Genomic DNA, 27782 nt, shown 5'->3' with positions numbered 1-27782 from the left:
ATTTAATACCTTAGTCCTGGGCTGTTCTCCAAGTTGTATTTTCTTATGGCTTCTGAATGAAATAGAACAAGTGGTGCATTAAGTCCCTTTTTACGTCTTGTTAGATTCTGCTTATTTATATAAATATTTCATACTGCCTTTCCACCTGTTTGCAGCTGTACTTCTAAACGTAAATGCAGATTGGACATTTGTTCTTCTTACATTTGAAGTTCCCAGCTCGGTTTTCAAATCTGTCATGATTTTGTTGGATTTTTAGGCTATTTTCAAAGTTGTTAGTAATTACTGTCAGCTTTGTATCATTTGCAAATTTTGTGAATCTACTTCATCTAGGTCATTTGTGTGTAGATGATGAACAGTACCAAACCAATTGACACTTGTAATTTATTTACTACTTGAAAATGATACATTTATTAGTCTTTGAATGTATTCCTTCTTTCCTTATTCTGAGGTGATCAAGTTGGCATACATATACCTCTATTTCATATTCACAACAACTCTATGAGGTAGCATGTTCAGATAGACTTGTCTAAGGTCCCCTAGTAAGCTTTCTGGCTGAGTGGAAATTCCAATACAGTGGCCCCTTGGGTTACATACCGTCCTCCTTAAGAATGCTTCGGGCAACGAGCTCCGCTAACCCGGAAGTAGATGCTCCTGGTAGTGAACTTTGCTCTGGGATGTGAGTAGAAGTTGTGCACTGGTGGCGCAGCGGCAGCGGGAGGCCCCATTAGCGAAAGCGCGCCTCATGTTAAGAACGGTTTCAGGTTAAGAATGGACCTCTGGAACAAATTAAGCTCGTAACAGGAGGTACCACTGTATAGGTCTTTCTAGTCTTAGTCTAACATTCTAGCCAGTACACCATGCTTCCCCTCTACTTGATTCTGAGATTTCCAAGGCTTTTCCTTATAATTCGTGAAATAATTTCCTTGTAGATTTATATTAATGTATATTATTTAAGTATTCATTAATGTACTTCCTTAACATTTGTACCACTATCCCTTGTTCTTCTTATTCCTCTCTGTATTGTTCATTGTCCAAAATAAAAAAAAGTTTGAGTTTGTCACCTGCATTGTATCCCTTTCTGCTTGAGCCAGCAGCCCACATCTTAAAGGCTATTTTTTTCCTACTAGATGCTCACTGTACATCTGAAATAAACTAGACCCGTAGACTAATAAAAGGAGACTTGGCCAGCAGCCAGGTTATGTGCAGGAACCTGCCTACTGAGCGGTAATTTGCTTCCTTTGTGCTCTGTACCCTGATCTGTGCCTTGGATAGGCCATTTCACAACAGTTGTCAACAGCTTTTTTCATGCCACACTCAGACAAATGAGTTGCCATGGGATAGACAAGCAAAACCATGTATAGAGGTGAGGTACACAGCTGCAGGGTATCTACCCTTTGCACTATCCATTTTTCTGCTCACTGTGTTTCCTGCCAGCCCTCTCAAACTGGACTCCACGGTTACCATTGCTATGTCTGGATGAAAAGGAAGGGGCACCAACCTGCTCTGGTGTTCGGCACTAGCTTAATTAAACTGTTGAAGTTAGAAATTGGAAAATATTAAGTTTCACTGGATAGTAGCCTATGATGAGATATGTGTTTGTAACCAGCTTGTTATGCTTGGAATCTAACACTTTGTTCCTTGTTTAAAGCACACACTTGTGACCTTCGTTCAATTTCTTAGTCGTTCCCCTATTAATATATTACCGTAGTTCTGCATTTCTTAATGTCTGTGTACAGTAGAGTTGCTTTTTTTCTTTTTGAGGTTAAGATGGATGTTATATAGGAAAGAGTCCTGGCCCAAGTAACACCCGTATTCATTCTGAATGTGCAGAGATGTGCAATCCATGAATCTTTTCCTAGAACATTGCACACACTGAAAAGGACATGGAACAGGTGGATAATGGTTGTGTTCCTCTTGAAAGAGCATCTTCATAGCTTGGGGAAACCCAGCCAGATGGGCGGGGTACAAATAAATTATTATTATTATTATTATTATTATTATTATTATTATTATTATTATTATTATTATTTGGAAATACTTCTGAGACCAGCGTTTTTTCTAGAGGCCCAGGTACAGAGTTCCTTACTACCATCAGGTTCACTAACTTCAACTCTTCCTGGAAGGGATAGCCCCCACAGCTATCTTTTTCATAGTTTACTTTCCCAGCAGTGATAATGAGATCTGGGCTTAAAGAGGGCACCAATTTGCTGCTACTTTCCTTTGTCTCATTGTAGCGCTAGCCCTGTTGTTGGGTGAAGTTTGACATGTGGCAATGGGAGAAACAGTCACAACAGGGAACTATGGCTTAATTCAAGCTGGGAACTTTGGATATGACAAGTAATGGAAGGAGTGGAAGGATGAGGAAAGAGCACTCAGACTTGACACTGAACGGGACTCCATAGAGTTAACTAAATAAAATCTATTTTTTTTCTTAATCATGCAAGTAAGGCAATATTGTTCCACAGAGTTATTATTTTGCCTTTCTTTTTCTAATCGGGAGTTAGAATGTCTGCACAACCAAAACAAATTAAGTTACAATATAAAAGTGGGATAGGTGAGGAATGTGTGACAAATGGAAAGGATAATTGGGGAGTCTGGGACAGCAAAATGCTGAAGCTGAAGTTATCACATACAGGTGCATCCTTATTTTAAAGTGAGCATCCTCTTTCTTTGTTCATTAGAGTCAGCAGCGGTTGTTGTCTGACAAGCACAAAACACTGAGCTTCGGTTGCCTGATTAATGATTTCCAGCCACCATGTGGGTGCTCTTGATTGCCAAAGAATCATATACAAAGTAGTTTCAGTGCTGATAAATTCAGGAGCTGTCTTTGTTTATCCCAGAATTGTTGACCGTACGACATTTCCACATGTAATATGCAGCATAATTTTCACCTGTACACAAACCAGCTAACTATATTTTCTCTCATTCTCTGTGTATGTTGCTGTCAAGTCTGTAGAAGCCATTAGTGTCTTGTCCAGAAATAAGATATGTTTGTTGTATTTCAGATTTTCAGCATTTCCCCCCAGATACATGGATAAATAGTGATTAAACAGTAGCCAATGTTAGATATACTCAGATTAGACCCATTGAAATAAATGAACCTACTCTATGACATAGATGCCACTCATTGTATTTCAGTGAGGGCTCTTTATATTTGATTATCAGATGGATATTAAGTGCAACATGGCAAATTTTCAACCACCCAATTAGTTATGTGAATCAGCTTTAACATCTCGTAAAGCATTATTATTATTATTATTATTATCATTATTAATTAAATCTCTTACCCACCTTTCACTGTAAGGTCACAGGGCACGTAACAGCAATTTCAAAATAGAATATTAAAAACTGTTCAAAACAATTTACAATCACAAGAATAGGGTGGGTTCTGAAATATACCTCTCAAGTGTCAAAGAGCAGGGCAAATATGTAAATTTATGCCCAAGGCTAGTTGCTAGGATTCTCCCAGAGGAATATATAGCAGGGACTGAGCTGTCTAGTTCAGACCAAGGACAGAAATGCAGGGGACAAATCTCACCACCTATGGAAGTGACCTTGATAGGCTAGAGCAAGTCAGATGATACTTCCTGCTCTTTTAAAGTACTTTTAGGTCCAGTTTGCTCACCAGCAAATGTCTTGCATGAAAAAGTGCAGCCCACTGTGGCATTTCTTTCTAAATGTCATTAAAAGCAATGTTTCCTAAAGGTGTGTCAGGCTACGCTAGTGAGTTTCAGGAAGATAGGCATGAATAGAACACTGTGATCTCCAATAAAAAACTGAGAAGGAGAATTCCTAGTAAAATGATTCGATGAGAAGAGCATGGCAGTAATAACCCCCAAAAAAACGTTTCATTCATGTATTCAAATACTTCTGAATGGGAACCATTGCTTTATCAAATGTCAGTGTTCCTTATTTTTGTATGAAAGGATTTACAATATCTATTGTACCACACAAGGATTTTCTGTGGTTAAGACACATATCAGGCTAGTAGGCATATTTCTTTCATGTGACAAAAGTACATTGAGATGAATCCATCTACTTCTTATAATTATTTCATGGCAGCACATGATGTCCAATGGTTCCCAGCATGAGTCATTTAGAATATTTAGTACCACTGTGTTGACATTCTGCCAGGCACTTGCTGATAGCCGTGTGTAAGGAGTTTTGTTGCTGGATTTGATTCGCCTCAAAGCAGGTCGCAAATCTCAGTTACAGTTCAGTAGATCATCGAGATTTTATTGTTTAAGTTAGCTCTGTTTTTCTGGCTTGCTTCCAAAGCCAAAACTCAGAGTGTGGGTTCAGAGGGAAACATGAAGGGAAGGGCTGAAAAGGCAACCTGCTGCTAATGTGTAATTCGTAACTTGGTTCCGACTTTGACATTGTCCCCTGTGGAATGACAGCAGTTTAAATGGTTATAAAATTCATATCTTTGTTTAGAAGAACAAAGATTTTCTGTCGGTTCTGCAGGTTGATGTGTTTCTCATTCTTGTCATACTCTTAATCAAGGGATACAACTGACATGAATTGCGCTAAATATTACTAGCAGCATGCTGCATATAACAAGGCTCTCAATATAAGTTAAAATGACAAACCACTGGCACACCTTTCCACGTTGAAATGAAAACCACCTACCGTGTCTGTGTGTAAAGAAGATCACAGGCGCTAGAGAAAGGGATATTGGGTACACAAAAACATTTTAGAGAGAGATACCCTTCTGTTTTTCCCTGCCCCATTTTGTTTCCAGTGGTGGTATGTGTCACTCGGTTTATTGCAGTAAACAAATAGTGTGGAAGTAAGGCATAGATCTCCAAACATTTGGTTGCTATGTACCAGGATCACTAGCATGTTTCCACCACATTGTTTGCCTATGTAAGGAACAACAAGACTGTGGATTACTAAATATTTCAGGTTACAGAAATTCCATTTGGCTCCGAAAGGCTGCTCCTGTGGTTGACTTTTCTCCCCAGCTGGCCTTAATTATTCAGAAGCACTCTCTGTTTTGAATGTGACCACTCTTGGGATGAAACCATCTGAAGCCCTCTTAAGTCTTTGAGATATAGAGCTTTATCAAACTGTACTATAACCCCATGTATTCACCTGTATCAATCAGTGCATGATTATAATGGACAAATCAAGATATAGCTGTAAACAAGGTTTTGTTCTTTGTTGGTAGTTGTGACTAGATCAGAACTAGATCAGTTGTGAAAAACTGCATTTAATTTGTGCCTTTATTCCCAAAGAGCTGAAGCACTCTGGACATGTACTAACATTAAGATACTTTCCTGGTCAGGACATTTGGTCTTATCCAGAATTATGATAATAAACTGCTACTGAGCTAAAAGCAGTGTGCCATTTCCTATCTCACTTACCTGGGATACTGATTCCCAATAGTCACATCCTTTCTGTGACCTCACATAGAAATAAGGATGCTAGACACAAAGGTTGGATGAACTGGACCACATTTCTTAATTTTAACACAACACAGAACTGCAGTAGGGAACCAGGTGCCGGATGCTAACTGCTCATAACAAACTGTGGGTGTGCCAGGGCTTACCCATACTTACTGTTTGCCCCTCTCTTTTCAGGTGCAGGTCCACACTTAAAAGCTCCATGTCCAAGACTCAACAGCAAAACACAGATCCCCTAGTATTCAGAGGCATCTTAGACACATATGTCTCTATCAAACTTCATGCAGATATCCAAGCTATATACATGGAAGTAATGCCCGTGCAAATGGAGGCAGGGAGGGATAGATGATACTGGGAAAGGTCATTCTGAAACCATCCCTGAAGATCCCCAAAGCCAACTGTATCTAGTTTAGAATGAGTTTGGGGAAATAAAACATATAAGTTTGTATTCTGAGCCTTTCCATTCTAAAGCATTGAAAAGAATATGGTAACAACCATTGCTGCCAGGTAGAAATCTGATATTCATTGTTTCAAAGCTTCTTGTATGGTTTGGGAAACAAATCAGTTCATTTCTAGCTCAGTAAGCTATATCCCTTATTTCCAACACAAAGTATAAATGTTCCTTCAATAGGGACTGCAACTCTCTCTCTGTAGCTTTCTGCTTCAAACATCTAGTTACTATTCAATGTAACACAGAAAAGTTATTAAGATATTTTTTGTGGGTGGTTATTAGTATAAGTATAAGTAAGGTTATTAGTATTAGTATAAGTATGGTGCTGGAGGAGACTCTTGAGAGTCCCATGGACTGCAAAAAAGATCAAACTTATCCATCCTTAAAGAAATCAGCCCTGAGTGCTCACTGGAAGGACAGATCCTGAAGTTGAGGCTCCAGTACTTTGGCCACCTCATGAGAAGAGAATACTCCCTAGAAAAGACCCTGATGTTGGGAAAGATGGAGGGCACAAGGAGAAGGCGACGACAGAGGATGAGATGGTTGGATAGTGTTCTCGAAGCGACTAGCATGAGTTTGGCCAAATTGCGGGAGGCAGTGGAGGATAGGGGTGCCTGGCGTGCTCTGGTCCATGGGGTCATCATGAGTCGGACACGACTGAATGACTGAACAACAAAGTTAGTATAAGGGTCATATGTACTCTTAGCTAACTCACTCTTGACCCACACTCACTCTCAGCCGACGGGGCAATTGCAAGTGTGTCTCACCACACGTGTGTGTGTGTGTGTGTGTGTGGCAGTTTCTCCCAGCCATAGGCGTCAGCTCCTGGGGGCTGATGCACCCTCAAACATCTTGAGAAGCTGGTACCTCTGCCCCCAGCCATAATTGGAAGGAGGGGGGGATTTGCCTCGTGGTCACATCCAGCCCCGAAACTGGGAGCTGTCCACTCCTGGGGAAAGTTTAAAGGTCTACTTGTGGACTCATAGGATCTGTTGTAGTCTGGATTCCTTGTGTAAATTGCATTCATAAGTTTAAGTGGTGAAATTGAACCTAACACAATCCCTGTCGCTGAACACTTTTGCTATGTCTACAATTACTTGAAAATTGATGATAAAAGAAATAGGGTAAGAGCCCAAGATGTTATTCTGATAGTAGAAGGCTTGAGCATACCTTCCAGTTCTTTCTGTTTCCCCCAGAAAACATTCACATCTCTGAAAATGTATTTAGAAAGACCTGTTCCATAGTTGCCATAATAGTGACTTAGGGAAAGGTGGGGGTTGTGAGTGAGGTTGGGAATGGACAAACATTTCAGCCTGACTCTTACTATCTGGGTGGAAAGAGTTGTCACAGAGTACCATAGCTGTCAACCTTTCCCTTTTTTGTGGGAAATTCCCTTATTATAGCAGTGGGGAACAGCAGGAAGGGTTGACAGCTATGCGTACCTGCATTTTGTTCTGTCAGCTCTGCAGCTGCTATTCGGTATATATCTGGTACACTCTTTAGTTAGTAAATTTATAACGTTTTCCAAAACATCCTTGCTTTTTAATAGTGTGGCTGTGAAATACAATAGCAATGAAGAACTTGTATTCTGCTATTTTAGGGCAGCTAGTTAATCTATTCCACATTCTGACGCATCTTCCTATTGTGCTATGTCTCCCTGAAACAACTGCCTTTATAATTATTATTAATTATGTCATGTAAAGGGTACACTGTGTACTTTGGCTTCTGTTCTCAGCTGTCTGTAATATTTCAGGGCTGAAATCCTCTTTTACTTCCAACTACTAGATTATTATTCCTGAATTTTACTCTTACTGCTCTTCTTGTTTTTAAGGTCTTTTAATGCCCCTGGTTTAGTTTGGTTTTGGCCAGTGACTGAAGAATTTGTTCCACTCTTTCCAAATGTAAATGCATTTTAATTTCTCCCCCCACCCCTCTTGTTTGCTACATATGAGCTATTAGCTGACATGTTTATTTTCTAGAGTCTGGACCAGCTTTTAAAATTTGTTTTGCCTCCTTCAATTTATAAATGTTATAATCAATTATTTAGCTATCATTTCCCATGTGAGTCCTAAGCAGAATAGTTGATAGCCCTCACACAGGCCATTCGAAGAGACAGGCGTCTCTGAAGCAGCTGACACTGGTGAGCCCAGCTAGTTTCCAACCTCTCTTGAGTGCCAGAGTTTTGAGGGCCAGCCAGCAATTGCACATTTCGTTCATCACTCAGCCAATGAAAAGGATGTGTTGTGCAAGTCTCTTCACTCCCCTTTGCTGAGTTTGCAGTGTTTTGCCCATTGCATATTCAGCCTCAGGGTAGCATTGAAAGAAAAAGCTGGCCATCAGAGAGAAATACCCTCAAACTACAGCGGTGTAATTGCACTCAATCAGCATCAGCTTAGCATCAATAATTAGGCAGGGGCCCAATAATAAAGCTGGCATCTAGGCTAGCCAGTGAAAACATGAGTACTACTATAGAACTTAGACACAAATGCTTTCAGGCAAAATTAACTTCATATGAAGAAGCTACTTCTTTAGCTATTACACTTGAATATGAGCAGGAGATTCATTGCATTAACATGTTATTTGTATTAATAATGTCTTCTTTCTCATCCTTATTGAAGTTTCAGCTAAATAATTTTATTATTTTGCTTGTGACATGCTGTCTTTTCGAATCTAATTAAAACTTACTTTTTCGTCCTTAGGTGGAAAGAGAACTCTGCAGAGATGAGCTCTTAATTAATGCACAGGGTCCCTGCGAGTCCCACCTCTCAACAGCAGTGATTGACATCCAAGGATACATAAATTACACTAATTGAGCTTTGCATCTACGCAATCTTTCCACAACCAACTCATCGGAGGAGGTAAGTGAGCAGACCAGCATAAAAAGTTACTTCAGCATGCCTGTGTGCTTTCCCTTTGGGGGAAAATATTTCCAGATTACTGAACATATGTTTCTACAGAAGACAGATTTTCTCTTCACTTTCTCTTCACTTTACTTTTTATTTAAAAATATTAGCATCTTAATGCAGCCACTTACTCACCACACATATCACGACTGCCGGCAGCAAAATGTTACAAATCAGTGACATTATACAAATAATCACTTGGCAACTCTGGTTGATTTTAAATTGTATTGAATCATTCCTTTATCTAACTAGGCGGGGATAAAAATTAGTCTTAACTACAGATAATCTCTGTCAGAGTTTAGAGGCCATGTCACTTGCCTCAAAGGTCCTGCTGAAATCACCCAAAATGACACAGATTAAACGAGTCTAGATATGTATTTAAAAGTACTTTTCTTTCAGGCCCAAAAAGTTATATTCATAAATTCACTGACATAACTTAGAGTGCTTGCTGGATGCCAACTATATGAGCCCCCCAAAACTGCAGAAATATGTGGTAGTATTGGTGCAATAACAAATTGCTACATCATTAGACCCTGCAGAGTGTCACTTTCACATGCCTATATATCCCACCTGGATGACTTACAAAACAGCATTATTACTATTATTTTATTTATATTTATTAGTCACCTCATAAAAATTATCTAGGTGGTGTGGAGGTCATATGACATAGATCATTTTGGCCATGTAATAGCTGGTGTTATCATGGCTGTGCAAAGGTGGTAATATGCCCAGGTCTATTGGAAAATATAGGTCCCATTTCAATACACACACACACACACACACACACTTTCAATACAAAGGGTCCCTTTGCCTCTACCAAGGGAATTCTGAGTAGGCCCCATCAATACTGTAGGCCCATGCCAATTGGCCCACCTGGCTCTTGCTCTATTTTGACCTGGATGTTATTTGGTATCTGCCTCATGGCCACAGACAAGAGCAGTGCTTATGTGGCCAAAGTCTATTCAAAACTCTTAGGATAATTTACTGTACAGAAGACTAATTCTTCATAGCAAAAGGGAGAAGATGATTTTCATTCTTGAAATTGCTAGATGAGCAGGCTAAGCAAGATGCCGGAAGTATAGGAAAGAGTGGATATGCTGCAATTGCTAGGCACTCCCAAGTACTGTCCCCTCACATGCTCATCCAGTTGGAGTCCAAGAGCAGTGTAGTCTTAACTGGGTAGAAACACTGCCTGCAGTATAGCCCTGAGGTGTGTGGGCTTAATTGGGAATCCATTATGGTGTGCGATTCTACAACCAGATGATACATTTGTAGGAGAAGCTCTGTGGCATGTGGGGCTTTTTGGCACTGAAATATTTCCCATGTGTTTGGCAATGCCACATAAGTTTCTAGCTCTGTAACATCTTCTTTTTTTGGCTAGATAAGTTTGTCTAAATCTGCAAAATATTTAGTCTGTTGCTGCTGAATAATTCAAAAAATACCTAAGGATGAATTGCTTGAAATGTCTATAAAGCATATTTGCATAATATTCTCCCTTTTCGTTTTGGACCAACTGTCCAGTTTTATAGTGCACTTTGATCTTCTTGTTGTAAATGTTGTTTAAAGAATGTTTGGGCAGCATTCATTAAATTTAACTAGACATAAGATTAAGACTGTGGTGCAATGCAGTAAGGATGAAATCATTATACCAGCTGGAACACAGTGGTTAAAAAGATATGATAGAGGGAGCTGGGTTGTATCAAGGCAATACTTGGTAGAAAAGAAAATTTGTAAAAGGAGTTTGGTGAGTGCTGGAAGCAATCAAGAATGAAAATGGATGGAATCCAAAACATGCCTACTTAAAACTTTCTCTGTGGCTTAAGCAACAGCTCCAGCTATAAAGATAATCTGTTTGGTCTGGGAAAATGGCTTTTGTCCAGTTTTGTGCTTTTGTCTAAATAACTTAAGATCATCTTAAAAGCGGTGTTTGCTTTCCTCTGTTTTGACATTTCTTTTCATTCACTAAAATTTTTCCCAGTGCCTTATGTTACATTCTCAGTGATAAGCATGTCTAACTGGTAGAATTTCAGTGCCAGTTTGGCACTTTGAACTTGTGTCCTTATAGCATTCCACTGATGAGATTGTGATTTCCTAGAAGGTTTCTTGTTCTTGATAAATTACAAAAATTAGGTCTTTTTTTAGAGGTACCAGAAGGGAAGAATTTAAGTGTGATGTGTTCAGTGCAGGGGAGGGCAGAATATATATCCCTTTGAAATCATATAGAAGGCACTAACAATAATTGAATATTGTTAGCTCTAACTCATATATTTGGCTTGCGCTTTCCTGCCTGACTCACACCCTTGCACATTAAAAATAACTATGCACCCCAGATTCTGCAGCCAAGACAGGACTGAATGGTTCAGCTCATATCAGATAATTTTGAGAGTGTGGGTGGGGGAATCATTTTCCTAATCTGGCCTGGGGGAAGAATGTAGTTTGGAAAATCTGATCTGAAGTGATGCTTGAGAAACCTAGCTGTGATGAAAGAGGTGGCAAGCCAGAGCTTAAATGGGAGGGAGAAGGCAAGAAGAAGAAGTTGATGGGGATTGGGTATCTTTGGTTCAGGGATCAGACTTTGTTCCTACGTAACTTATTTTTACTTAACGTGCAGGGGAACCTGTATATCACTGTGAATGCACGTGGTATGGAGAGGCTTATTGCTTCACTCCCCTCACTGAGGTAGGAATGAGTATCCCCAGTACACAACTGCGATATGAACCTTGGGGGGAGGAGTTCCCATTAGCAGTAATGAAGAATTACCCTCCTTAAGACTCGTAGCCCCATAGGGACATCACACTACCTTCACAGTGAGAATTGAGCTCCTTTGCCCCTTGTAAATTAGTTAAGGAAATGTTGCTGTTTGTTATTTAAAAGAACATTTATTTTAGTTAGTAGGACTCTGGGCTTGATGCTTTTCTATGCTGGCAGCTTTGAACAAGCACACGAAGGAAGTATTTTAGTTAAGAGAATCTATGCTTTGCCAAATGATTTTTTTAATGCACATAAAAAGAACTGTGGGACCAACACTTGAAGGATACAAATATGATGCTTCCTTCAAGAGAAATCTTTAGGAATATGAAAAATGCAAGTATACAGATTAACTGACAATTCATACCATCTGAGTGTTCCTATTTATCAGAGGTAGTTCTGGAAGCTGTCACTGATAAATCTTTGTACCTGTTTTGCCTCTTGAAGACCAGTTTTGAATAAAAAATTAGGATTCACCATCTTTCTTTTCACTATGTTAAGCAAACTGACAATTAAAATGAATTACTATGGGCAGTTTACTAATATATCCTGTTTCAGAAACCAAAGCACAACACCCTTTACAGAAGGCTTGCCAACTTTTCAGTTGGTCTCTATAGCTGTGCCTTTTGCAGCGGCATAATTGTAATGATCAGTAATGGGCTGTGATGAAGCCACAGTTAAAGAAGCAGTGGCTGGTTAGAAATCTGACAATCCTATGCATAGCAGACAGAGATGAGACTTCATAAGTTTATAATATTGGATCTTGGTGAGGCAACAGTGTGTTAAAAGTACACTAGTGTCTGTGAAAAGATTACGGGTATAAGGTTTACCTATATCTAGATCAGAAAGAAGCATCATTGTTTGCTTCTAGTTTGATAAGAAAGATTTTGTCCAGATGCTGAAAAAGCCAGCTATTTGTTTTGTTGGCTATATATCAAGCAAGATCTAAATGATTTCCCAGTGCATATGCCCTCGTTTAGGGAATATGTGATTATACATAAATTGGTACTATTCTCAGGTGGAGAGTTGGAATTGTAACATTGTGCCAAATTCCCATAAGCTGGCACTGCATAATGTGGCACATGCATTCTCAAAACTCCCGTGGCAGTATATAATTGTTTAGCATTTATGCAGCCATTAATATGACAATAGTTGTGAGCCTTCTCAGCATAAATGTAATCCTCCAAATGTCAAATCAATGCAGTGCTATCTCACTTGACTCAGTGATAGAGAGAGAAACTACATAGAATCTTGGAAATTATAATATTTGGAGGCGACAAGGTTCTACCCAGTTAGTGCTCTCTTCTTGTGTGTCCATGTTTTGACTGTCTACTCTTTAAAGGGCTGTTGACAACCTCACATTATTTTATTCTGAATTAATTAGTCTGACATTATCATTACCTTTTGCTCTGTCTTCATACTCACTAATGAATTTGGGCACTTTCTCAGACCATTTAATGCAGGTAAATTAACACCATAAGTCCATGTGTTAAAAAAAAATGCATATGAACATACTTCTGTGCATAGGGAGCAGTGCTTGGAGGGTTCATTTTAAAAAGAAATTAGTTATATTTCACCCTCTCCAAAAAGGATTAATCCTTCTCCAGTTCAATTTATAGATTAATTCATAATTCATTCACAAGATCCTCAGAATTTTTTCAGCCTTCAGAATTTTACAAGCTGTTCTGCTAAATTATATAATATACATTAAAAGGTTAATAAAACATTTTCTTATTTTTCCTAACAATTATGATTTTTAAAATTAAACGGCAGCATCACTTTTCAGATAGGTAAAAATGCAAGCACAAGAGCCACAATGAAACAGAAAATTTTGTATTGCACATGCAAATGGTAAATGGAGCCACAGCAGAACTGAGTGAGAATATGCAGGCAAAAGAAGGCAGTGTTTTGAATGTGACTTTTACTTTTGTACAGTAGGCTATTATTCCAGCCACACAAGTGTCAGCAGTTTCTATAGGGCAGGGTATAAATAAATTCTTGTTCTTATTCTTATTATTACTATAGACACCAGTTACAGGTAGGTAGCTGTGTTGGTCTGCCATAGTCAAAACAAAATAAAATTAAAAAATCCTTCCAGTAGCACCTTAGAGACCAACTAAGTTTGTTCTTGCTATGAGCTTTCGTGTGCATGCACACTTCTTCAGATTCTTTCTGTATCCAGGCAAACAAGATGCATTTTCACAGTTAACTGACACACTGTAGCCAAGCAAAAGTATTTGAGGGTGCAAAGCAGGATGAGTGAGAGAGATGAACTGGGGAAAGTGAATGTGGCCTGAGGAGATTCCAGAGGGAAGGATACATGGCCATGGAGGATGGCATTCAGCCTCCGGGTCTGAGGTTCCCCATCTCTCACATAGATAATCACAATTAGTTCTGCAATATTGTCACTGGAGGGCAAGAAAATCATTCTACAATGTCATGGCAGCCAGGTAAACATCACTTCACACATATTTGTATCTCCAGCTGCATTGTACCTGAAGCATCAAACAAAGTAGAATCAGATATACAGCCTGTGAAGAAGACTGCAAAGTTTGGCATTTGTTATGGCTAGGCAGAGTGAACATTTTCACCGATGACAGATTTGTTCTGACCTAATCTGTCAAAATCATTGTGCCTGTGTCATTATTCACAGCTGGTGGGCAGTTTGTTTTTTGAATGTTTTACGTTCCTTACTGGCATTCTAGTGATTGCAACTAGAAACTACAGCAGCCCCTTTTTGTCATAGACCATTTAATCAAAACCGTGCGGTTTTGGTCTTGGAGACCAACATGGCCTATGTATTGATATTCAATGTTCACCTGCATCTACACAAGCTTTATAGAGGTATAACATATTTGAAGTTGGAAGAAGTAGATGTTGCTCTATGCCTGCTGTTTATAATAATAATATAATAATAATTTATTATTTGTATCCCGCCCATCTGGCTGAGTTTCCCCAGCCACTCTGGGCAGCTCCCAATAGAGTGTTAAAACAATACAGCATTAAATATTAAAAACTTCCCTAAACAGGGCTGCCTTTAGATGTCTTTTAAAAATAGGATAGCTGCTTATTTCCTTGACTTCTGATGGAAGGGTGTTCCACAGTGTGGACGCCACTACCGAGAAGGCCCTCTGTCTGGTTCCCTGTAACCTCACTTTTCGCAATGAGGGAACCGCCAGAAGGCCCTTGGCGCTGGATCTCAGTGTCTGGGCTGAACAATGGGGGTGGAGACGCTCCTTCAGGTATACAGGACTGAGGCCGTTTAGGGCTTTAAAGGTCAGCACCAACACTTTGAATTGTGCTCAGAAACGTACTGGGAGCCAATGTAGATCTCTCAGGACCGGTGTTATGTGGTCCCGACGGCCACTCCCAGTCACCAGTCTAGCTGCCGCATTCTGGATTCATTGCAGTTTCCGGGTTCACCTACATATATTTTGTGTATGTATGTATATCTTTAAAAAGCAAGGATATCTTCAGCTAAAGAAAGAAAATTCATATTATTTCTATTCTAAAAACTATTTCCAGTAACTAACATATAACACAGAAGCTATTTGAATATTTGCAACACCAAATGGTTATCACTCATTTGTGTTCTATTAATTTTTTGTTTGAGTTTATTTCTGTATTATTTTGTCATATCTGAAATGATCCAGTTTTGTTTTTGCATTTCCTGAGAGCCTTTATTTTTATCCCTATGAAATGACAATTACCACCTAGTCTGTGAGATTCATTAGACTCTGTGTCTTGTGGAATTGTTTATTAGTAGAAAAATTAAGCATATGTTCATTATGTTGGCAGCTAGTTTAGCTTTAAACTCAGGCGTTCTTGCCTGTAGTTAAAACATATTTTTGCATTAATTCATAAATAATATTTTGTATTTGAGCTACAAAAAACATAATCTGTCCATCTAGGTAGATAATTCTTATTCTGTCAAAATAAGCAACTAAAGTATTTACACTAATAGTAATGCAAGCATTTTATGAAACTGGGGAGCAGGGCCGACAGTGAGATATGACAACCTGAATGTGCCAATTATATCAGAAATTTTATATTTCATAAAGAGTGCATAGGGAGCCAACCTGAGCCACAACTTCCCAGAGCTCAGTTTTGAATTTAGTTTTAAATGCCAGGGCTGAATCCTTGCCCATGTGAAGCGATAGCAACAGAGTGCCAATGAATATATTCAGACAGTATTTTATTCACCACTAGTTAAGAAATTGTACCCCAGTGCATCTTGGGATTGTGGGACAATGTTCTGTTTTCCTGGTTCATCCAGGCTTTGCTTCTGGAGCTTGGATGACCAAGGGATCTGTTCCTTCAGCAGTGAAACTGCTCAGACTGACAGCTGGAGACATAGCCCTTCCTGGCTCTCTGTCAGGTCTTGATCTGGGCAGATGCTTACGTTTAATTCCTCCTCCTCCCATGTAGCCTCTCATGTATACTTTGTCAGTGGCCATGAAGCTTCTGCCTGCCTCAGTCTCCTCTGCTCTTGTGATCTTGAAGGGGACAAATGGGAGTCCCAAGTGCTAGCCAGGAACCCAGGTAACTCAGAACTGCCTGGAATGGTATCTTTCAGCCATCTGGGGTGTTAATGCTGTGAGCCCCTCCATCGTAGGCTCATGTTGTATATATGTGTAAATAAATCATATGTCATAGGGACACCATAGTCTCTGCTGTCCCTCATTCTTAGGAAACTGAACCCTGGGTAAGCGCCCAGACCCCTGGAATATTGAACTGCTCAGAGATTGGGGTGATGTGCAACAATATATAGTGAACTATAAGAACACTTTTACTTTCATAATTATTTTTCTGATATTAAAAAAATTGTCCAGTAGCACCTTTTCTGATATATTCAACTTTGGTGAAATTTTGTTCCTTCACTGTAATTTTTTAGGGTGCTTTTATTCATCGTATGAATTGACTTTCTGTTACCAAAGGTTGTTTTTTGTGAGAGAACAACTGTGCATATCACAAAACAGTTGGATCGCTATAGTGATGCCTGGTATGTCAGCCTAAGGCTGTAACTGACCCTTGTTATTTATGAGAAAGCAAAAGGGAAATCTCTGCCTGAATTTGCCTGACGCAAAAAGGAGATACAAGACATGTCAGACCAGACCCTAAGTGGAATTCACCACACCTACTACAATGTCTCATAAAGAGGCAGAGCATAGTTCTGCAAACAGTGAATCACTTCACAGACATGTTGTGAGTCGCTTAAACACCAGAGCATGGTGCCAGCCACGGCTTATAAGATCAAGAAAAAAATTATATAGAGATGTATGGAAAGCTTCAAAGAATTGAAACCCTGATTTTAAAAAGAAAGGAAAAGAAAAGCTGCCTTTGAAATGACTTCAGATTTTTTTGCCTCAGTAGGACTTTTCAAATTCCCATAGTATACATTTGCCTTGCAACACTGGAAACAATCCTGACATCACATCACACATCTTCCATGACTTATCCATTCATTCAAATCTAGTATTCCCTCCCTCTGAATGATGTAAACTGCCTTCTGCTTTCTAGCACTCCAACCTCCTTCCAGGGTCCCTAGAGTTGGGGGTGGGGAGAACAGAACATCCCTCAGAGCCTCCACTCCAATTTCCCACCTAAATAAGGACCACAATGTTCTTATCCACAAGACACCTGCTGTGTCAAATAAATAATTTTGAGGCCTGCAAAGATAAATAATTTTGAGGCCTGCAAAGATCAGCAAAGTCAGGTTGAAGAGACACTGAAAGTCCAGTTTGAAACCAGTACCAGTTGAAAGGGCCATCATCTTTCTGCCATCTAAAAGACTTCCGGTTTTTTCACATGAATAACCTGGCAGCATATGGAGTTCTTATTACAGAACTGTCATTAAAGACAAAATAGTGAGTGAAAAGTCAAATGAAATAATCTGCAATGGGGAAATTAATTTATGATGTCAAAATCCTGTCAGCCAGTGGGGTTGGGGGTTCAGTCTTTCTCCAGCATTACAGGTTTCAGCTAACTTTAAAATGCCTAAAAGTCCATAAAAATGCAAACTACAGGGGAACCATATATATAAAGTTATGGTTCCTTTTTTCTATAGCTATTAACACACACACACACACACACACACACACACACACACACACACAGCTTTATTGCAGCCCATAGACCCAAAATACACAGTACAATAATAGAATATATTAACAGTTATTAAGGTGTAAGTTTGGTTTTGCTAGCCAACGGGAGCTTTTAGCCTGTGCTTACTGATTTCTGATTTTTACTGCCTCCGAGAATAAATTTGCTATAGTCAATGGTATCTTCAATGAGAACCTTGACATGAAAAGTATCAGCAATTCCAGGTTGTTCTGTTAATATTGCATTGATTAGATGCTGTCCAACCTGATTATACAGACAACAGTGTAATAAAATTTGTTTCATACATTCAATATCCTGGGAACATGGGCATAGCCTATCTTGGTATGGGACACCAGCCAATCTTCCCTTCAGCACTTTAGATGGTAAAACATTTAATCTGGTTTTATAAAACAGATGGCAGTAGCTAGATATGGTCAAATTCTTAAGGTAAGGAGATAACAGAAACCTTGTAGGTATTGGAATCCTGACTCAGATGGGCCACAGGTCACATGTGAGCAATATTGTAATCACTAAAGGCAGTATCCCATAACCTCTGTTTCACAGTTTTGAGGGCAGTATCATGCCCCAGGTAGATATGAAAAGATTGTGAAAGACCTATTGAGGAGGCCTTACACAGCATGGTTTTTGACCAGGATGTGATGTACTCCTTATTTATCAAATGAAGGGCTATTAACTAACTGTTGCCAACACACTGAATTTTAAACTTCAGGTGAAATCTCTATTGCAAGATCTTATATGTAAGATCCACCACACATGAAACACCCATGCTTTCAAATTACCTCACTTCAACTCAAACAATGCTTCCCAATGGAGGCTGTTCAAATGAGGAAATTTTGAGTAGTGTTTTGATTTGCACTCTAAAACTAAACCACAGCTCATGTGTACTTCAGGGTAGTTGCTGAGTAAAACTCATAATTTCAAAGGAATTTTGAAGACTGCTTGGAGTACATGATGTGCAGATTATAGGCCAGGAAGAAGCTTTGGTTTTCTTCACACAAGTGAACAACATGTATACCCAAAGGAAGAATAGGCTGTAAAGGTAAAATATGTCCAGTCAGATAACAATCTATTAAAGTAACTGTCCAATTGCTTGTCATGTTAATAAGGGGGTTGCTTTAATTAAGCAATAAGACATGACAGGTGTGAATTACAATCTAATCATTTTTATTCGGGGTATTGTTAGGCAAGAGGCCAAAGGCCAAGTGCCATTCAGTGTGGGTGACATAAATTATTGCTCGGTAATCTAAATGCAATATTGCAATTATGAAAAATGTTTTTAAAATCTTTTTCAAATAAGAATGTAAAGAAATATTTATATAGGTTATATTTTTCACTGAAACTATGTGGTTCATTGTTCACCCATACACCTCTTTGAAGGCCTCTCATTTGTAAAGCCCTTAAAATTCATCTCAGGTCACAAAGAAAGTAACTTGTTTTAAAAACCTGCATTTTAAAAATCTCTCTTTCTAGCAGCATCAAAGGGGATGTCAATGGGGAAAGAACTGAACAGCAGGAAAGAGAATGTTCCTACTGGTTTTATCTGCTACAGAGCCCTGAAGACAGTAAAACTTCAAATGGAGGCAATCATTTTGAAAAAAGTTTTGCATTGATATAGTTTTGTCTCCTACTCAGATAGGACTGACAATGCCAAAGCAGCTTCTCTCCCCACTCCCCACCCCACCTGTCATGTATGGTACACACCAACCTTTTTACATTTACACGCGATCATTTAGGTTATCTAGACATTTTACCTTTTTTGTTATGAACTAACCCATTACCACATTTCCTGCTTTGGATCCCACTTTGATTTCATTCTTCATCTCAAGGTCACTCTTTGGAGGGTGGGCTGGTATCACCATCTGGCATCCACAATTCTGTGAAGGAGCCTGCTCCTTTGTGGGGTTCTCACTTGTTGACCGATAAGCTCTCTTTGACATGCAGAGTGACACCACTTACCATACGCTCTTCCCTTTCATTCCTATTTTTAGAAATAACAGTGTCTCACTGGGTCCCTCCATTCAAGGTTCCATTATGCCCACTATATTTATGCTCTGCTTTGAAACCAAGCTCTACAGTACCACCACACTGGCTTGGAAACTTTAAGTGTCGGCATATGTGTGTCCCTCCAGAGGTCTCTGACATGTGGATTGTACACTATGGCACTTGGGCTACTTTGAATTGTTATCATATGCCCCTGTACTTTCTTTATTCTATTCCTCTTCCATTTGGACAAGCAAAAACATTTTCACAATATATCCTAGCATTATATATCAAAAACTGGACCCTCCTCAGCTCCTGTCGGCTTTTCTCCAGCAATAAGCCTAAAAGCTGTTCTGCTGCTATTTTTGTTTTATCTCAACAGCCTGGTTCCATTCTGGTTCAAGTGGAGCCTGCTTTTTTTGCACAGGCCTGTCTTGTTGCAAAACATTCCCCAGTACCAGATAAATCCAAATAACTCTTCCTGACACAACTGTCTGATCCATGCATGTCAGGCTGGTTCTGTATAGGCAAAACTACATTGAACATCTTGGCTTTCAGCCTCTTATTTAACAACCCAAATCTTTCTTCCAGGGCAGGGCAGGGCAGGGCAGGGCATCATAACCACTGACTGACTCATGACCACTTACTCTTCCCCAGGTCTGTCTGTAAGGTTTTCTAGATGGCACATGATATCTGTAGCTTTCATACAAGGCAGGCAAGTCACGATGCAGTCAGCATGCATGTCACAAACTCAGCCATCAGTGTGCCTAATGACTGAATTATGTACTACCATAAGCCCTCCACTCCCAAATAACATAGCTGCTCATCCCAAAAATAATTGGCTCCTTCTAAAGGATTTCCCCCTCTTCTTCTGATTGTGACCATAATTCCCCCAAGACTCACTATAACAGCAGAGGAGCTGCCACCTTGGCAGTGGAAAGCTGCTACTACATCCCTGAAGGTTTCATCCCCCAATCTACCTGCCTCTCTCAGCTTCACCAAGTCAGTTACCTTAGCCTCAAGGAAAGAAATTTTGTTCCCTGAATAATAATAATAATAATAATAATAATAATAATAATAATAATAATAAATTATTTATACCCCTGCCCATCTGGCTGGGTCTCCCCGGCCACTCTGGGCGGCCTCCAACAAATACTAAAATACAATACAAAGTCACAAATTAAAAACTTCCCTAAACAGGGCTGCCTTCAGGTATTTTCTAAATGACAGGTAGTTGTTTATCTCTCTGACCCCTGATGGGAGGGCGTTCCACAGGGCGGGCGCCACTACCGAGAAGGCCCTCTGTCTGGTTCCCTGTAGCTTTGCTTCTTGCAGTGAGGGAACCGCCAGAAGGCCCTCGGTGCTGGATCTCAGTGTCCGGGCTGAACGATGGGGGTGGAGACGCTCCTTCAGGTATACAGGACCGAGACCAAGAACATACAACTAGTGTTCAGCAGGCAAGTAACTGTACATGTGACACTCTGTACAACATACTGGATATCCTCCACACCCCTGCTGGATTTCTACCTGCATCCCTGTTATCATTGGTTGTTTATAATTTACTTTGAAGTTTGGGATTTGTTAGGTCAGAAGCAGGAAGGGCATAATCTGGCCTAGCCTGCTCTCCCTACTGCCCAATCTCCCCTGCTGCCTAACTCAGTTCGTACCTTGTTGCTTCATTATTATTATTTTTTAAAGTATTTTTATTAAAGATTTCTTGATTTACAAAAGTATGTGCAATGTTTCTCTCTCGTATTTTTCCCATGTATCATTTTTACAAATCAGTTTCATTTGTTGAGACATTGGGAAGAAGAGGGGGAAAGAGGTGGACAGGGGAGGGGAAGATGGGTTATTGAGGCCAATTATGCTGGGATTCCACTTTTGGTCATAGAGTTTGTATGATGACCAGGAAAACACTCCATTAAATTAAGTTATGGAACACAATGGGTAATAAATTGTGTGTAGTATATGCTTTCCTTCCGAAATAGGAATGCGTTTAAGATTTGATTTGCAGTGACCTGTCTTCTCACAAAAGAAGAAAGGAAAGGATTTGGATATGGAATCTAAAAATAGTTGCATGTTAATTTAATAACTAGGCAGGTTTTATTCCATCTGCCAAGAAGAATTTGAAAACCATTTCCTGCTGCCACTCACACTATGGAAATGTAAGACTTCTTCAGTGATGAAATCAAAGAGTCAATGATAAAGTCAGATGTTACAATTTATTTCCTAAGATTCATATCAGTTACCTTGTGCGGTGAGTTGTAAGAGGTTATTAAAACGGTCTATGCAGAAGAATTGGATGTTTGTCTATTTTGCTTTGTTATTAATGCCACACATAGAAGGGAACCAATAATACCTTTCCTGGCTGCATATCAACAACACCACAATTTTGGCAGGCCACCAGAGCTACCTTAGACCCCAAACACATAAACTAGGTTTTCTGAATTCATATATTCTTTCCTGTCAGCCTGCTGTGGGTTATATACCACCTATATAGCATTTTCAGAAACTTTTCTTTTCATATATAGCATGCCGTAAATTTCACATATTTTTTCCACAGTCTTCCGAATTTTCCATCTGTATCGAATACCCAAAGTCCTTTGCCCATTTAACCATCACATCTTTAATCTCTTCATCCTTCATCCCAATCCAACAATAATCTATAGGTTTTTGATAATATTTTCTTTTTATTTTGTATTAATTCTTTTTCCAATTTCGATATCTGTTTTTCGAACCCAATTTTCCTATCTAGTTTAAACACATCATTCAGTTGGTGATACTGTAGCCCAGGGGTCAGCAAACTTTTTAAGCAAGGGGCTGGTCCACTGTCCCTCAGACCTTGTGTGGGGCTGGACTATATTTTTTTTTTTGGGGGGGGGGATGAACGAATTCCTATGCCCCACAAATAACCCAGAGATGTATTTTAAATAAAAGCACACATTCTACTCATGTAAAAACACCAAGCAGGCCCAAAATAATCCAGAGGTGCATTTTAAATAAAAGGACAAATTCTACTCATGTAAAATATGCTGATTCCTGGACCATCTGTGGGCCGGATTTAGAAGGTGATTGGGTCGGATCCGGCCCCCGGGCCTTAGTTTGCCTGCTCATGCTGTAGCCAATCCGTACACCATGTCTTATCTCTTCAAATTTTTAAAATTTAAGATGATTATGTTCTTCAAACAGGATTTCTTTATAAATTGCCCAATTTGATTCTATGTATTTTTTCTTTATCAATAAGGCCTCTAGCGGTGACAACCACCAAGGTGTCTTTGGTTCAAGCAAATTTCTATATCTGTCCCATACTGTGTATCAAGATTTCCAAATTATATGATTTAGGAACCCCCTATGTATTTTCACTTTATTGTAACCCAAATAGGCATGCCATCCATAATCTGTTATCCCATCCTTCTATAGCCAATATATCCATATTTTTCAGGGTCATCCATTCTTTTAACTAGCCTATAGATTATTGTTGGATTGGGATGAAGGATGAAGAGATTAAAGATGCCTCATAATAAATCTTTAGGTCTGGCAAAGCGAGGCCCCGTCTTTCCTTTATATCCTTTAGAAGTTTATATCTAACTAGCTGACCCGGCCACGCGTTGCTGTGGGTTTTTTAAAATGGTTTTTTTGCATGATTGTATTGATTTAGTTTGCGGCACCCCCCCATTTTCATTTACCCTATTTTTGCCCCCCCCCATTTTCAATTACCCTCTTTTGCCCCCCCCCGTTTTCAATTCCCCTCTTTTCAGCCCCCCTTTTCAATTACCCTCTTTTCGGGCCCCCTTTTCAATTTCCCTCTTTTTGCCGCCCCCCGTTTTCAATTACCCTCTTTTTGGCACCCCCATTTTCAATTACCCTATTTTTGGCCCCCCTCTTCAATTACCCTCTTTGCGGCACCCCCCCCCCCCCGGTTTTCAATTACCCTATTTTCACACACACACGTTTTCAATTACCCTCTTTTTGGCACCCCCCCTTTTCAATTACCCTCTTTGCGGCACACACACACACACCCGTTTTCAATTACCCTATTTTCGGCCCCCCTTTTCAATTACCAGTTTGTGATATTGCAAATGGCCGACAGAGCTCTGCCAGGGGGAAGCTGTATTAGCTGCAGTTCCAGTATTTGCTTGTGATATCAAATTGTGGAGCCAAGGTCTAGTTTTTGTGGCTGCAGTACCAGTATAGCCGTCACTAGAGGGTGCTGTTTTGCTGGTGTCTAATGCGTGCGCCATTTTTTTGCCTTTATTCTATATTTTAGGCATGACAGGTGTGGTTTTTTTGAATTTTTATGATGTCAGGTCCTTCCTTGATGGTCATGTTACGCTTTGTACTAATTTGATGCACTTTGGTCCAGCAGTTACGGAGAACATCAGTGTCCGCCGCGCACACAATGGGAAGATAGATAGATAGATAGATAGATAGATAGATAGATTTGGGGTTTCTTACCTTGCCAGATTAATTTAGATAGCTCCTTCTGCCAATGTTTAAAACATCTTGTCCCCCCTATAATTGGGATCATTTTAAATAGGAATAACATTTTGGGTAACACGTTCATTTTTATAGTAGAGATTCTTCCCCATAATGCCAAATTTAATCTGCTCCGAATTTCCATGTCTTTCGTAATTTCTTTCCATATCTTCTCATAATTATCCTTAAATAAATTAATATTTTTGCCGTCATCCAAATTCTTGACTGATGTTAAGTCAGTTCCCTGTTTTGGGATTAGCGTAATAAATGCATTTATTGCACATATATTCTTTCCTGTCATAGTGGCATGCTTTTGAATTAAGATTGGCTTCATAACATGATTACCAGGGTTTGAAGGAGAAAGGGGTATTATTTCACTAAGAATTGGCATGAGGCACAATACAGGTATATAGTTCACATAGGGAGTTATGTCGTTAATCAGTCCATTTTTATTGTTTGTAGCCAATGGCCATTACAGCAAAAATCACAAAACAAAATTTATGCAAACAAGACAATTAATCCAATATACAAATTTTCAGAAATGGAAACCATAAAATTATGCAATTATAAAGTACCCTTAATTATTTAAACAAATACAAAAAAATCCCTTGGTTGTCAGCACTGTTTTGTGTCCAGAAAATAAGTACCCTGTAACATCCAAGGAAGGCAGCTGGCACACGGGATATCTACTCCTGATCTGAGGAAGTAGTGATGATAAAGGCCTGAAACTGGAATGAGTTTACTTTAGAAAAATTTAACAATGACTCATCAGAGGGTAAGTCTGATGCTAGCAGCTGCTGTAATTCCACCTCCAATAGTGTATAGCAGAGCGTGTTTGTTTGTTTGTTTGTTTTTTAAGGCTGTAGAGGCATGGGACTCAGAATCCTCTGCATAATTCAAAGTCCTGCTGACCTATCCCAGCCTGATTGGAAGATACAGGAATGGACATTTTTTCCTGTATTCACCACGCCTATATCAGGCTGGTTTAACTCAGGGACCCAAAGGTTAGGCCCTTTGGGAAATGCAGAGATCCAACAAGTCAAAAGCCGCCAGCACCACACCAAATACCCCGTGTTGGGGTTTTCAGCTGGCCGTGGCTAGCAGGAGGACAATGGTAATTTGGCTGGAGTGAGAGCCTCTGCCACAAAGGAGCCACCCTTTGTGCTGATGGATGCTGGTGGAGTTGCAATTGAGCACCATCCTGAAATGGTATTGTTGTTAGGATTGTTCTGTAAATTATATGCATCTGGCTATTACTTAAGCTGGGTCTGCATACAACATACTCTCTGAAGGTCAGTGCAAATCCTTTTACATCTTCAGTCTGCAAGATCTGCATTGTAATGACTATACACAGCCACACAATCCTTGTATCGACCAAATTGTTTCAGCTTCTTGTAAGTGTTGTTGCAATGTAAGCACACAGGGTGGAATGGCACATTATCATTTTCCCATGCAGTGCAGCCACTGGGGTTTCAATCTGAAGCAGAAAACTAGCATGATCATAAAAAGCCATCTTAACTCCTCTCTCTCACAATATTGTTTCTGCTGGAAATCTAGGGATGCTGAAATAATTTGATCCTTTGGAATTCTGTTATGAACTGACTGATCTACACGTCCTGGATTAATGTGCAGATTAGGACTTAGTATCCACTGGCTTTTGCACTTGCTGAATGTTCCCACATAGTTCTCAGCACAAAATGTGGGTGGAAATGTATATTTTGAGTTTAAAATATGATTTTCTACATTTATGTTATCTATATTTAAATCAGAGCTGTAGCTATATGGGGGGTGCTAGCCAAGTTTTTGCCCTGGGTGAAGCCTCCAGAGGGGAGTCATTGAGGCTCCCAGCCTGTGTGTGTGCCAAACTGGGTCTTTTACCCAGAAGAAATAAAGCCTAATTTTGCTCCTGTTTTTACCTTTACCTAAATGCATTTTAAGGTAGAATCAGATTTATGAGTGATCAGATGTAAAGATGACATGAAATAGACTGATTTTTCCGTCCATTAAAAACCCTATCTCTGTTATTACTCTGCTAGTAGGGAAAAGATACAGACATTGCTTTACCAAATGAAAGAAGTGCTTACCGTATATGTAGGTCTGCCCTGAAAAGAGGAAATTTCTTCTTTTATGTATATGGTTGTGCTGCATAATTAGAGAAATGTGAAGCAGTACCTTTAGGAATTTGTAAGAGTAACGCTCAATGGAAAAAGATTTTTAAATCCTAGGCAGTGGAAGGAAGGGGTGAAATCAAACATGCACCTTTAATTCTTTAACTGCTGACTCCAGCCACCCAGCAGTACATTTATCTACAGTAAGAATAAGGATCACATTAGGTAGAAATATAATTATTGCTAGAAATTGTCACATGTATGTATGTATGTATGTATGTGAGTACTGGTAATATTCTAGCATCAGCAATTGAAACAACGTAAAATGCTCAGCACTCGTAGTACATCACCCCATATTCTCACACTGCCACCTCTGTCACCCAATTCCTGTACCCCTGACTAATTCATAGTGGTCAAATTCTGATCTGAACAAGTTGCACCTTCTGTCACAGTTACTATAATTCAGCTATCTAGACAAAAGTCTTTTTAAGTGGTTCATCCCATGGACGGGTAAAGAAGGAACACACTGTCTTTGTGTTCAGCATGATTGCTGGCTTTTCTAACCTTGCAACCAAAGTGCATTGTAGTAGAAACACTGCTTTGGCACAGTGTCAGAGCTCATACAGCCAACCTGCTTTTGCAGAAACATGACAGCAAAGAAAACCATAGTACAACCTATACATCCCTGCCCTTTCAAGGTTTTGGGTCAAGATTTCATATTTAAATGTAACAGCAATGCATAATCAAATAGTTATTATTCAGACTGCTTTACTTGACAGTCAAACATTGACAGCTCTATGGTCAATCTGTTTTCATCGCTTGGGGACAGTCCACATGGGTAGAAGCCACTGAGCTGAGCTGAGCTGAACTGAGCTGAGCTGATTGAAGCCACGGAAACAGTGATTATTGCTGTGGTTATAGAACAGTTAACAACACAGATTGTATGGAGAGCCTTTTGCAGCACGATCCTATTCATGAGCACTCAGAAATAATTCCATTGAGTTGAAGTACCGGTAACTCAGGTTGGCATTTGACCCCTCCTAGAAATGAAGGGCTATAAAGAATATCCAGTTTGGACTGGGACTTTCCCTGAGAAACAATGCTTTTCATGACTGGTTATTTTGGTGTGATTTTTGCCTCTTAACCGTTGTCTATCAGCTCTGACTTCCTGGCACAAATTTTAGTTCCCTTCTGGCAGCTCAGCTCTGACAATAGTAGACCACTGTAGATGTTAAGTCACGTGCCATATGGAAAATATTATTCTTTACATCCATTCTGAAATTTCTTCCATTTCAGTTAGCTATAGAATATTTCATATTATTTGATCTTCAGCTTCTTTACTAGTTGCCTAGTTGGTAATGGTGAGTTGGTGGACTGAAGCTGAATAGAAGAGTAGAGAAACCCTCCAGTATTAGAGTGCTTTCTGCATTGAACATATGTAGGAATCAAACAGAAAACTGATAGATATGTGACATCAGAGGGACAAGTGCAAGAATAAGATTCATATTTTAATAAACCTATTGGCACTTTATTCACTGAACATTTTTATTACACTGATCCTAACCATTCTGATTTTACAAAAGGA

The 27782-nt window shown here is 39.5% G+C and overlaps 1 long non-coding RNA gene across 1 annotated transcript in view; it reads left to right on the top strand.

Annotated features, from left to right (window-relative positions):
* Nucleotides 1-27782, top strand: part of LOC117053329 — a 258564-nt gene that overhangs the window by 89152 nt on the left and 141630 nt on the right. Inside the window, exon 2 of the long non-coding RNA XR_004427381.1 lies at nucleotides 8559-8717. This is a non-coding gene — a long non-coding RNA (uncharacterized LOC117053329). The remainder of the gene's footprint in view (nucleotides 1-8558; nucleotides 8718-27782) is intronic.

This window comes from Lacerta agilis, chromosome 9, assembly GCF_009819535.1.
Source record: "Lacerta agilis isolate rLacAgi1 chromosome 9, rLacAgi1.pri, whole genome shotgun sequence".
Taxonomy (NCBI): domain Eukaryota; kingdom Metazoa; phylum Chordata; class Lepidosauria; order Squamata; family Lacertidae; genus Lacerta; species Lacerta agilis.
The sequence above is the reverse complement of the archived record's forward strand: the minus strand, read 5'-3'. Positions and strand labels throughout refer to the sequence as shown.